Source organism: Anabrus simplex, chromosome 4 (assembly GCF_040414725.1).
Source record: "Anabrus simplex isolate iqAnaSimp1 chromosome 4, ASM4041472v1, whole genome shotgun sequence".
Classification (NCBI taxonomy): Eukaryota; Metazoa; Arthropoda; class Insecta; order Orthoptera; family Tettigoniidae; genus Anabrus; species Anabrus simplex.
The window spans coordinates 145,038,950-145,053,459 of record NC_090268.1 but is presented as its reverse complement, the minus strand read 5'-3'; the positions used below and the strand labels follow the sequence as shown (position 1 = coordinate 145,053,459).

The following is a 14,510-nucleotide window of genomic DNA, read 5'->3' as shown; positions in this document are numbered from 1 at the left end:
TTGATGGTGTGTAACAGGACTGAACCTGTACAGATAGTCAACATGTTTTGTCTTGTCGGATGGAGACATACAGCAAAGACCCCGGTCGGGCTGAGCGGCGGTCGGTTTGTAGGTCAAGGACCTTCGGGGCTGTATCTAATACCCCAGTCGTGTTGAGCAGCGTCGCTTGGTAAGGCAAGGCCCTTTAGAGCTGTATGCCATAAAATTGAAGTATTATCTCAACCCCTACACTACTAAATTGTATGTGATATATATTTCATTATAATTCTCAGTACTGCATAGAACTGTATAGTAAGTGTAAAAGTGCTTCGTATGCTAGGTCACATCGGATTATGCTAGCGACGTGCAGCCAAAATCTTGCTGTGTAGTAAAATGCTGACAGATATTGAACCTTGATCGATACGTCGGTATATAAGCAGACAAGTAATTCTGCCCCCTCTCTTACTTTCAACGAAGCAGCCTTCGCGACAAGGTAAGCACGCATGTGTACTGTTTGTAAAAATAAATATAAATATAGACAGTAAAATAATATATATTTACGATTTTCCCTTTTTAGAAATTATTATCAAAATTATTGGCATTATTATCGGTGATTTTTGCCGTACTGTGGTTTGCTGCTACATCGCAGAAAGGACTAGGAAGTTGTTATCTGCTGTCTACTCTATCATCGGTGATTGTTGCCTGCTAAAAATCTTGCGGTTTGATTTTCAACATTAATCTAAAAATGTAAGTCTGATTTAAAAACAATTATTATTATTTGATTTGGTTTGCTGCCACATCTCAGAAAGGATAGGCAGGTGGTTTGCTGTATTAATCACAGAAAGGACTAGGTTTGTCGTATCTACATTCAACGCGTACATTATTTAAAGGCATGATTTACCTTTTTATTAATGATGCATTTTTATGTAAAAATAGTATTTTGATTTTTAGATAAATAGAAAGGATTAACCATCTAGGACAGCATACAGGGACAACAACAACAACAACAACAACAACAACAACAACGAGATTAAGTGAGCTTCCTGTTAAACAACAATTTAAAGTTATTTCGCTTCAGATATTATCAACGAGATATGGTGATAGGATATTGTGCACCTGTGATGACTTCGAGGTACTTCTGCCGAATAGATTTAATGCGTAAACAGATACAGAAATACAAAATAAATATCAAGGAACATTTGCCTTCACATATCATGGAATAGATAACAACTCATGTATTCTTAGATTTAATGATGTTTAACACACTCATTTTTTATTATTATATTTAATGTCATGGCATCTAATTGGGAGACTATTATGCATGATTTTCATCACCTATAGTAAGTGTTATTATAAGAAATTCATTGAATATTTTAGATCCAAATTTTTTCTTATTTTCCTGCTACAATGTATTTGAAGAAAAAGTCACTTCTTTGCTGACTACGCATACTGCGCTTAAGCTAAATGCCTCACTTTCTTGTTCATTTATTCTTTTTAAGGGCAATGATGAAATTCATGAAACATTTTTCATATCTTCTGAAATGACAAAACTATTATGTTCAGATAATATTTCAGAATGGTTTCGTGAACACATTGTTGACGAATTGCCTGCCAGGTTTCAAAAGTTTGACAAGGTTGCGAGCAATAAAGCTCTACAAAGTATTTCTCATCTTGAGATTAATGTCTGTAAATTTGATCCATTAAATTCAGGTAGACAATATATCGAACGTCCGCAAGCCATTGCAGATAAAATAGCTATTCTCAATATTCAGAATAATGATGACTGTTGCTTTCTATGGTGTATCGCATTGGCATTAAAACAAGCAATAAATAATCGCACAAGAACTACAGAGTATAAAGATATGTTTACTGACTTGCAACAGATGTTACATTTGACGGTGTTACTTTTGCAATAGACTTAACAAATATTTCCAAATTTGAGAAAACAATCCTAATTTTTAATTTTGTGTGTATGGTGTAAACGGAGAGAGTATTTTAGGACCCCTTTACACAGCTTCTTCTCCAAGACAACAACATATTCATCTTTTGTATGTTTGCGATAAAAACACAAGTCACTACTGTCTTATAACAAAACTTTCACGTTTGTTAAGCTCTCAACTTTCATCAAACAATCACAAGAAGTTTACACGTGACAGATGCTTGCAATGCTTTTCAACAGAAAGCATTTTAGCTACACATTTAGTTGATTGTACAACACATCTAGCCGTAAAACTTGTTCTTCCAAACAGTGAAAATGCCGAAACGAAATTTGAGAATTATTATCGTCAGGAACCTGTTCCGTTTACTGTTTATGGAGATTTCGAATGTTTCACAGAACCTTACCATCGTCAACAACCAGACTTGACTGAACCGTATACTGAATATATACAGAAGCATACATCATTTTCTGTAGCATACAAAGACGCTTGTTCATACGATTTGTTATTATAATTTTTTAAGGTGTATCGCAGAGAAAACTGTACTGAATGACTGTTAAATGAATTACAAGAGTTAGCACATCGTGTTCATTTTCTTGTATCACATCCACTTCCAGTTCAAGTGACATTGGGTGATATGATTTTGCATGATGATACAAATGAATGTCATATCTGTTAACAGCCAATTACATTCCCAGAGATTAAGGTTAGAGATCGCTGGCACTTTACTGGAAGATATCGCGGACCTGCACATTATTCATGCAACATTTGGTATCGTGTTCCTACATTTATTTAATAACTAGTCAGGCTACGGCAGCTACTTCATTGTTCGAGAGTTTGCACGATTAAATTGCACAAAGTTCGCTGTAATTGCACAAAATCATGAACGGTTCACTTCATTCAGTCATCGTGTAGCCGATATTAGCATTCGCTTTCTAGATTTCTATAAATTTATAAACTTTTCTCTTGATACAGTTGTAAATAGACTTAGATGCGATGACATACATTCACGAGTATTTTCCAGATCCTGAGAAATTGAATCTTTTTTTGAGGTAAGGTATTCGACCATAGGGCTATATTTAAAACTTTCAAACATTACAAAAAACAAAATTATCTCCTCGGTCTGCATTTACCAGTGTATTAAGTGAATGTAGTACACCATCACTAAGCTCATCCACATATGATAAGCATACAATATCGATTTCTGACAAAGACTATTTGCATGCATGTAATGTGTGGTCAACATTTTATATAAAGTCTAGCTGATGTACCCGCGCTTCGCTACGAGATTCTCAGAAAGACTGACCTTGTGGTTTTCCTAACTGAAGTAAACAAAGGCCATTACGTTTGCTAGTTGCTTTACGTCGCAGCGACACAGATACGTCTTATGGTGACGATGGGACAGGAAAGGGCTAGGAGTGGGAAGGAAGCGGCCGTGGCCTTAATTAAGGTACAGCCCCAGCATTTGCCTGGTGTGAAAATGGAAAACCACGGAAAACCATTTTCAGGGCTGCCGACAGTGGTGTTCGGACCTACTATCTCCCGAATACTGGATACTGGCCGCACTTAAGAGACTGCAGCTATCGAGCTCGGTAAAGGCCATTACAAAAACGTCAGTAGGAAAATAGCGATGTTATAACAATAATTTCGTGTGGCTACTTCTAGCCGGGTAAGGCTAGCCCTTGTAAGGCGGACCCTCCGAAGAGGGTGGGCGGCATCTGCCATGTGTAGGTAACTGCGTGTTATTGTGGTGGAGGATAGTGTTATATGTGGTGTGTGAGTTGCAGGGATGTTGGGGACAGCATGAACACCCAATCCCCGAGCCAAGGGAATTAACCATTTAAGTTTAAAATCACCGACCCGGCCTGGAATCGAACCCGGGACTTATGGACCAAAGACCAGCACGCTAAACATTTAGGTATGGAGCCGGACAATGTTATCATATAAAATACTCGATCAAATGCAAAACCGCACATTTACTCAATTTTAATGAACAGTACTACGGTGCCGATCTAACAGTCCAAAGTTCCAGAGCTGGAATGACCAGGCCACAGACATCCGTCATCATTCCTCTGCCATAATTCTCTTAAATATGCAAACTGCTCATTCCAATCAGTGCCTCAGAGTACGGATTGAACAGCTCGAATGCTATGATGAACCAGTGTGTTATGTACCAGTAGCATCAGAAAATGTATGAACCAGAGGAATGGCATGCTAAAGAAGAAAGTTTTCTAACTCCCCAGCTACTTCCCGCTAATAATCAGGCAGGCTGTTACACTCGGTACGACCGGGCGAGTTGGCCGTGTGGTTAGGGGCGCGCAGTTGTGAGCTTGCATCCGGTGGATTCGAACCCTACTGTCGGCAACCCTGAAGAATGTATTCCGTGGCTTCCCATTTTCACACCAGGCAAATGCTGGGGCTGTATCTTAATTAAGGTCAAGGCCGCTTCCTTCACACTCCTAGCACTTTCCTATCCCATTGTCGCCATAAGACCTCTCTGTGCCGGTGCGACGTAAGGCAATTTTCATACTAAGTATCGTAGATGTGTGTGCAACAGAAGACACAACGCCCAGCACAACAAACAATGGTCATTGAAATGTTATTGTTGATCAATTTTACGCGCTTTCAATATTGTACGCCTTCACATTTAGTTTTCTTCCGACTCTGAAATACCACTCTTATCATAGTCGGTACGATAAAATGATGATGATGATGATGCTTGTTGTTTTAAGGGGCCTAACATCGAAGGTCATCGGCCCCTAATGGAACGAAATGAATGATATGAGACATGAAGTTAAAATTTTAAAAAGTATCCACTGACTAGAGTTAAAAAAGAATGGTGATGAAGAAAAACAAGAAGAAAAGTACCGAAAAAATTACCTCAGCAATGAAATAAGACTTTTCCTCAGTAAGAAAACAAAGAACAGCCTTTCTACTAACCAGAGTATGTTGCCATAATATGTATGGAATATTTCACAACGTTCATGCAGATATGCTATCTATTGCACGTATGCATTTACCTTCAAGATAGCGTTGCTTTAGTTCCTGCATGCAATTTTATCACATTCTTACTGTTCACTTTTATGGAACATTTCTCAACATGTATGCTGATACCCTATCTAGGTGCGCCCTTGAGTTCAAGATTTCGTTGGTCTAGGACGATGTTTGTACAAGCCATTATTCAAGCTGTTATATGTATGCCTCACCAATACTGATAAATAGCACACAATTATGCCTCAACACTTTGATATGTGATAACTAGCGCCCCGATTCTTATGTAATCGAGGTTCGGGTGTGATGGAAAAGTCACATTTCATTCCTGAGCTCATCTTACCCGAAATGTGAAAAATGACTGTGTATGATAGATCCCTGATCCAGTAGCGTAGCCAGGATTTCAGTTTGGGGGGGGGGGGCATTCATCCAGAATTTTATTTTGATAGGTGTCCAAACTTCCAGAATTTAGGTGGTGTAGAATACCTAAAAAGGTAATGATTGTCCTTGGATCCAGTAAGAGTGGCGGATTCATGCGGATTCTGGAAGTAATTTTCTTCTCCTTCTTCTTCATTCCCGTTTTTCCCACACCTGTGGGGTCGCGGGTGTGAACTGTGTCGCAAATGTGGGTTTGGCCCTGTTTTACGGCCGGGTGCCCTTCCCGACGTCAACCCTATATTGTCCCCGTTAAAATTGGCGATATTACGAATATTTTAACAAGTGGAAAGTGAAAAGTTTATTGTCTGCTTGTAACTGCAGTATATCATGTGGGGAGTTGTGGCGAGCTGAGAACGAGTTTTTTTCGTCGTTCAGAGGGGTGACACACCGGCAAGACTGTGCCAAGGTCAGAGCAGACCACGTGACTGCCTTCGCACGCGCGCAACCCAGCTTGTTTCTGGAATAGTCTGAGCCAATTAAACGAGACCATCAGCCAATCACCGTTCTCGGTGAAGATCACACCTCCCTGGCTAATTAGATAAAAGGCCTTGTTTCGAGTAAATCGCTCTCTTAATGCTCTTAATACTCTTGAAGCTCTTACTCTGAATATCCTTCGTCATTCTCAGACCACGTGGAGAAGTAATTTCAGTTCAAGTCGACGCCGTTCTGCTAGAATTTAGAGAAACCATTAGTGAATTCTATGGAATAAAGACGCCTAGGAGCCAAGTTAAGTGTGACAGTGTAGACGAGCTATTTATATTCGGCGTGTGCTTGTGCAAAATACTTAATTTTGTCATCTCAGTTACAGCTTGTGACCGGCATTCTACGGAAGTCGTCTTAGAATTGAACTTCTCAAGATGGATAATTCTGCAATCACCGACAACATCATTTCATCGAGGGACACCGGTTGCAGAGCCTCCATGGAGCTGTAAAATGTGAGGCGTATCTGGTAAATGGAAGGAGACTGACCGGAGGAGTATGCTGGAATAACTGACTGTCGACGGGAATCGAACTACACCAAAAACTTGAGTACCTTTTTAATTTAATTTATCTGTCTTACCTTTTGTACAACTAGAGGTCTTTCTTCTTAAGTCGTAGATCTATTAGTTTGTTGTAGTTAGAAATATTTCATTTTTCCACTTCTTAAGGTGTCGTGGTAGACTAGGTACGTGTGAATGAAATTTTGGAATCTATTAGAGTAGACATGTAGGTTGTCTGAATGATTTCCCATGCTTAAGGAACTTTATATTTAATAATCACTGACCACACGATAAATCTGCTTTCCTTGTAATGTTGAAAGTTACTGGATGGAAATTTGCGTGTACATTTTGAGTGAATAGGGTCGAACCTAGTGTCTTTCAAGATCACTTGTTGTATTTATGATGAAGTCATCTAATTTTACGATATTCCATGAGGATCAGTAGATGTAATAATCACTTAAATAATAATAATATTAACTAAAGACCGGGTAAAACAGAAGTAAACACTCGTGAGCCTAAAAAAATTACGGTAGAGTCCTTAGATGTGAGATTGAATGTGCTCTGTTCATGAAGGGTCTGGAATATGACCAATCCTGAGGGATACTTGTTGTATAATTGTGCAGTTGATGATTTAATGATGATATTTGACTTATTCTTGTGTATTGGGAGCGCAAGATGGATTATAATTATTGGAGCACGTGTTACGAGTGTATCTCACAGGTAGGAAATAAAAGTAATACAAGTAAGGCTCACGCTTGCGGTAATTTCAACCTGTAGCCCTAAATGATGGTAGTGCTTATGGATTTTACTAGAATCTTCCATTATAATTTCATGAGTTAGATGAACTTGCATTGATACGTGAAATGTGTTTCTACCAAGTGATACCCATGACTTCGATCACTAGCCACTATAAATGGAGGATAATTTCAGTACACGGATTATTTCTACTAGACATTACGCGTCCCGACCACCAATAAAAATCATGCATAAACTTGCCAAAACAGGATTCGATGTAAAAATGTACATAAAAACGTGTTTCCCTAGTGTGAATGTGTGTGTGTATGTAAATATGTATATTTCTCTTGTGTCATGTTGGTTTCATTTAATTTTGATCTGTCACGCACTCGCTGTGACGCAGATTGCACTCATCGTTGTGTGTTGCCTTAAGAAATAATTTTCATGCCCTTAAGGGAAAGTTTGATTAAGTTAAGTCGAGGAAGACTAGGAAGAATTTATTTTCTTAATTAGCGAGATTTAAAAGGAAAGATCATCTCGTTACTTTATGAAGGCACTCGATTTGTAAATAAAATTTATTTAACTAGCTCACACGTTGGTAATGTAAATTTCAAAAATTTGGAAAATATTAAGATTAATTTGAATAGAAATGAAATACAAAGATCAGAGGTAGAAATTTTGTTAGCCGCATAATTAATTGGAGTTATGGTGAAAATAAGTCATTAATAATTAATTCAAAATAATTATTCTGAAATGCTAATGACGATCATTAGGTAAATAATGCAGTGGAAAATTAATAAGAACACGATCGTGTGACCATGAAACATGGGCTAATTAAATGATGAGAAATTAATAATAATAATAATAATAATCAGAATAATAATTAATTAATTTTGAGAATCTTGAAATCAATTTTCATTTTCTGCTGAAGTTCATGTTGGTGTCATTGACGATTATTAAATACTATAAATGACAAATTCAGTTGAGTACATCTTAAAACCACGTGTTGAGACTACTTTGAATTGGTAAAGCTTTGAACACATTTATTGTAAAACCCTCGTTCGCAAGACAGCTGTTTATGATTTTATGAAGTTCTATGTTAATTTATTTAATTTTTAGTCAAATATTTTGATTTGAAAAGGCAAGAGGCCTAATTTTTCTTTGGTTTCATTACAGCACAGTAAGGCTGGAGATTAAGAACACGTGTCACTCTAAATCGAGGAAGAAATGCAATATTGTGAAAGTTCTATTCTGTAAAAAAAAATATCAGCAAGAATATTTTCATTTGTTTGTTTGCTTATGTGAATAAATGTCAGAGTGTTGTTTTAACATTTCTTTTTTATCCTGCTTGGTCATCAATCCTTAACAACCCTTAAATGCCTCTAGAAAGTGATAGCCAACGATCGAACGGTCCACCTTGGGATCTCTCGCTCGACGGCTTGGGCTTAGCTCGGGAAAAATGGGGGCAATATGGAGGGATGTAATCACTGTTGTGTCTTTCTTTGGTGGTTGGTAGTGTAGTATGTTGCCTGAATATGAAGAGCAAAGTGTTGGGACAAACACCCAGTCCCCGAGCCAGAAGAATTAATCAGACGCTATTAAAATCCCCGACCCGGCCGGGAATCGAACCCGAGACCCACTGAACCGAAGGCCTCAACACTGAACATTCAGTCAATGAGTCGGACTCCGGAAGCTAACATTAATATACATCTATATATATAAAAATGTATGTATGTATGTATGTATGTATGTATGTATGTTTGTATGTATGTAAATGACACATCTCCTCCTAAACCACTGGAGAAAATTCAAATAAATTTTGTACACTCATAACTTACCATCTGGAGACGAGCACAGTGGGGGTAAGCCATTCCTAGCACCCTTAGGGGTGGGGGCCAGGGGGGTTATATATAAAATTAATAGAAAGTAGTGTCGAATACATAGTTTTCGGGTTCGCTGATATGAATAGTGACACGCCAGATTTTTAAAAAGTCCAAGTCAGCCCCCTTTCGTTAAATGGGACGTGGGGGCAGTGATATATAAAAATAATCGATAATAGCGTCGAATCCATTGATTTCGGGGTCGCTGAGATGAATAGTAACACTCCGAAAATTTTTAAAGTCCAACTTCAGCCCCCTTTGAAGTGGAGGGTCCGAGGGAGAGTGATATGTAAAAATAATACAAAATAGCGATGAATCTACAGATTTCGCGGTCGCTGAGGTGAATAGTGACATTCCGGATTGTTTTAAAAGTCCAACTTCAGCCCCCTTTGGTGTGGGGAAAGATTTATTAGTGATATATGAAAATAATCGAAAATAGTGTCGAATCCATACTTTTCGGGGTTGCTGAGATGAATAGTGTCAATGAGGATATTTTTAAAGTACAAGTTTGGCCCGCTTTGGGGTGGGAGAAGTACAAATATTACCTACTATCTGGAAAATATACTGTGGGGGCAGGACGCCCCTAGAACCCATAGGGAACGGGGTTAAATATAACCCATATTAATACATGAAAGTCGGTTTGGAACTATCTACATACGTAGTATACTGTACTGTATATATAACTTAAGGTATAAAAATTAAAATAGACCTGAATTAATGAGGCACTTCCAGGCATCCTAGAAACTTAAAACTTGGTACCAGAGAAGCTGGTGAATTCAGGGACCCAAGAAAAATAGAAAATTTTAAAAATACCCTGAGGGCCCTCGCTGGGAGTCTCAAAATTGGGGCTCGGCATCAGAACGCAGTCGGATATATTTATCCTAAACGATAACCTATAGGTTTCATGGGCTTAAAAGTCTCCTGAAGGTCCTAATTTGTTATCCTCTCCCCCATATCGAGATGGCGGCAAAATCTACCAGACGAGCTAGAAAATTGAAATTGAGCAAAATTATAACTTTTAGCCTGTAATCAACGAAAAAATTACGAGATGTTAAAAAATGTTTATTTTATACTCCCAAAAAATATGGAAATGTGGAGGCAATTTTAAATACGGTGCTGACATTCCTTTTGAGGTATTTGGTGGCTAAACGGTAAGTCGTATCACAAAACGGATGGCATATTCTCCGTTCAATTTGGAGTGGTCTACAACTTTGGTCCTATGACTTTTTGTCGTATCTCTATCCCTTATACGTTAAATTTGACTGTATGTCTGGATTGTACGTTTTTTGCACTTTTTACACGTATAATTGGTAGTTTGATTCACTTATCCGAAAGATAGGATCATCAACTTGGTGAACGTTGGCCCACGCATTAGCTATATGTGTACCAAATTCTATGTTTGTAGTTGTCACATATGTGTCCGAAGAGTAATTCAATGTGAGAACACTTTACCAAAATTTCACCGTATTCAACATTCTAACCCAATCTTACCTAAAAATAGATGAGATATGAGAACATATCATATGACCGTTATATATGGCGTCTCATCGTAGGCCTACAATCCTTTTGTCGATGTGGTGTACCTTTTAGAGCAGTTAATCTTCAAATGAAGGTAAAAAATGCACTTACTTTCGTATGTCGATCTCCATTTATTCATTGAAATCGATTTGTAGCGATCCAGAAGGAGTTTGCGTGCCCTTGTAATTAATACTTTAAAAATCGATAATGAATCTCAGCAGGAGGGCATCTGCTGTTGTAATCAGTACTCCCCACAGCGACTTAAACTGGCAGTATGAATGGGGTCTATCTCCAACTCCTGTGTACCACTATAATGAATATTTTCCTTCTCGATTTGACTGGCAGAAGGCTAGGGAACATGCAATTTTCTTAAAACCCCATAACCGATTGTGTTTGGTATTAGGCTGGGGTGCTCGTCATTATAAACAAATTTGCTCATCTAAAATATGCTTGACGTTAGGCATAGTGGCCTGCTATCATAATGGAAACTCACCAACTCGGTGTGACTGGCAGTAAGCTGACTGGCATTGGGAAAAGGGGCCTGTCATTATATTGATAACAGCACAACTCAATTTTGACTGGCTGTAGGGAAGGTGCCTGCCATTATAATAAAAATTCCTCGACTGTTATCTGTTTGGAAGTAGGAAATGGGGCCTGTCATTGCAACGAAAACTTCCCAAATATATTGTGACCTCGCAGCAGGCAATGGGACCCGGCATTATAATGAATATTCCCAAATCGATTGCGAATGGCAGGTAGGTTACTGGACCTGCCGTTATCGTCACAACTCCGTAACTCACTCTTTACATTAGAAGCAACGTATGCGGACCTCCCTATGCTGTTTCTCGGATAACGCTCAGAGACATGGAATTAAAAAAAACATGTTATTCACTGCATGTACCGTAATTTACTTAAATATCCGTATACAATATAGAATACCGTAGTGAAGTACGGGTACATTTGCTAGTTATATATAAAATGCTTAATAAAATGACATTCGTTAGAACTCCTGGGGTGTTTGGACTCCTTGGACGACAACCCCCCCCCCCCCGTACCTCTGTTACTCCCATCCCAACATAACAGCAGCATTTCATATATTCCTAGTTAAAGTGAAATGAATGCAAAAATAAACAGTTTGGATGAAGATGCAATATTCTGCTTTAGAATAAATACGGTAATGTTATTATAATAATGGTCATGTGCTAAGCAATAAAGAAGTGACATTTTATACAAATATTGCTGCAAAGAAATACACACCCTCGCACGTCGAATACAGGTTTCTCGCCCTCCTTGTCCATGGCTAGATGATGAAGCCAAGAGAATGATGGCCCACCGTGACTCGTTATTTCGACATTATAAACAAATCCTAGATGACACAGAATTCTAATCTAACCGCATCTTAAGTAATCGCACAAAACAGTTAATCAGAAATAAAAAATGTATATATTTCCGGAATTTAGCTAACAGCTTAAATTTTAATCGCGCATGGGACCAACTTAGAGCTGGGGATAGGAAAACATCAATAGAGACAACTACTGATATTCCACTTGACGAACTGAACGATTACTTTAGTAGAATAAATATTCAACCTATCCGACTCACCACCCTCCCCTCCAGCCAATCCACCATTCACATTTCACAGTGTCACAGAAAATCAGTTTAAAAGGCTTTGTATTCCATTAAATCAAAGACTACAGGTGTAGATGATACAGTATTCCAATTACTTTTATACATAACATTATGGGTGCTGTCCTGCCTATACTACTGATGCACATACTGAACTACTGTTCACTAAACGGTACTTTCCCTCCTGTCTCGAAAACAGCCATTATTATACCGGTACCTAAGTGTTTAGACCTAGTATCCAGTAATCGGGTGATAGTGGGTTCGAGCCCCAGTGTCGGCATCCCTGAAGATGGTTTTTTGTGGCGTCCCATTTTCACACCAGGCAAATGCCGGGGCGGTACCTTAGGCCACGGTCTCTTCCTTCCAATTCCTAGGCCTTTCCTATCCCATCGTCGTAATAAGAGCTATCTGTGTCCGTACGACGTAAAGCAAATAGCAAAAGAAAAAAAAGAAGTGTTTAGACCCACAATCACCCTCTGACTATCGTCCTATATCCATACTCTCTGCGCTTTCTAAAGTCCTTGAACGTTTAGTATACGAGCAAGTTCTGGAATACCTAAATAAACATGCTCTTTTGGGCCCTTTGCAATCTGGATTTAAGAAGGTTCACAGTACCGCGACAGCACTTTCGAAGGTTACTGATTGACATTCAACAGCGAGGACATAACTTTGGTAAGCATCAAAGAAGGAGAGATGTTCAGAGACCGCAGGTGGTGGAGAAGCCTCGTTCGCCGACCCATCGCTTAAGATGGAACGACGTGGAATATGTATGTACTGAAAACATTAGAAACGCTGTGTACAAACGACTGCTCACTGTACTTATCCTTCTTGACTTCAGTAGCGCCTTTGACACTATAGTAATTCCGACTATGATCAAGAAAATGGAACTGCTAAATTTCGACCTGGCTGTGCTTAAGGTTTTTAGTTCTTATTCGAGTAACCGTCAACAGCGTGTAACAGTAAATGACAAAGCCTCTAAATGAAAAATGAAACTTAGTGTTGCCCCACAGGGAAGTATTCCAGGGCCCCTAATTTCCTGTACGGGAATATCCGTGGACCAGCAGAGGTGAAGGAAGGTGCCGGGATGAATGGGTCTAACTACAAAGTCAAAGTTAATTTAAAATTTTAACAAAGGTTATATTTTCTTGAAACAACAGAATTTAAAGAACTTAGTGAAATAACACTGACCCAGAAAATTAGACACAAGACTTCGAAAGATCCAAGATTTCAGAATTTTAACACACTTGGGCTATAAGCCCCTAGTTTTACAATTTTGAGCTCCTAGCTCAACTTAAAAGCTTACAATTTTACACAAAGGGCAGAAATCCCCTAATACCTGGAGCATTTGTTCCCTAATTTACAATATCAAGCTTCCTAGAGGCACTTTTCCAACACTTGAAAAGAGCTGACACGCTCTCAGGTTTTTCAAGCCTATTCCAGGCAATACCAGAACTTACAATTCATTGCCCACAAGGCACAACTTACGGAAAATGAAACAGGGATATCTCCTACCCAACCTACAGGGCCTTCATGTAAAAGAAATAACAGTTAAATAAATGGCCCGAATACGAAATGAAAGGAGGCGAACACTTGCACTCCTCTATGTAGCTTCTTAAAACCTAAAAGGCACCAGGCCGATGAAACAGGGGCTATTCCCAAACTATGGAGGTGACTCGTATAAGAATTATTTAAGACATTAAGGAAGAGAAGAAAATCAGTTACCAAAACGTAGTCACCTCAAACCAAAATGAAGGGGACCTCGAGAGGGTAAATCACTCTCTATCCCCGAATTACAGTTACAGATTTAATTTTCTTATACAAGCCGACAGAAAATTACATGTTTAGAAAGATAGGTTACATGGTAAAGGTTTCGGACCTTTCCCGCAGGTTAAACTGCTGAGCTAGCAAGAAATAGAGATGTTTAACGGCCATTACCTTGCTGAAGACCTGCTGCCTGATGAAAGAGGCACCACCCGCCTCCTGCTTCACATCACACACTTAGATAGATGTTGATCAAATGACCAAGAGACGTGAAAATCCGCAGTTTATAAACCCTCGGGGAAGGTTCGAGACCTTTCATGAATAACTTAGCCACACCCTCTCAGTTTTATTGGATAGCTTACAGTTACACACCAAATCGAAGAAGAAGCCTGTGATTGGTAGAAAATTAATAACAGAAATTCTGGATTGGCTAAATTCAAAACTGGCGGAAGGAAAAGATAAATAATGCCAACCCACCAATGAATGAACGAAATTTAGTAAAGAACAAACTTAGACATACAAAATTTCTTCAAAAAAAGTTCCTTAACTTCGCACCAGGGTGCATGATCATAGTTTTTTAGCAGAGACATCTATGAGAGAATGCCCACACTTCTTGAAGAACGGAAAACAAAACAAGTTGAAATGCACAAGTTCAGGAAACTTCA

General features: G+C 38.7%; 1 long non-coding RNA gene across 1 annotated transcript in view; it reads left to right on the top strand.

Annotated features, from left to right (window-relative positions):
• The first annotated feature begins 367 nt into the window (after positions 1–367).
• LOC137500546 (uncharacterized) overlaps positions 368–14,510 on the top strand; it is a 78,090-nt gene continuing 63,947 nt past the window's right edge. The window contains exons 1-2 of the long non-coding RNA XR_011018084.1: positions 368–472; positions 557–726. This is a non-coding gene — a long non-coding RNA (uncharacterized lncRNA). The remainder of the gene's footprint in view (positions 473–556; positions 727–14,510) is intronic.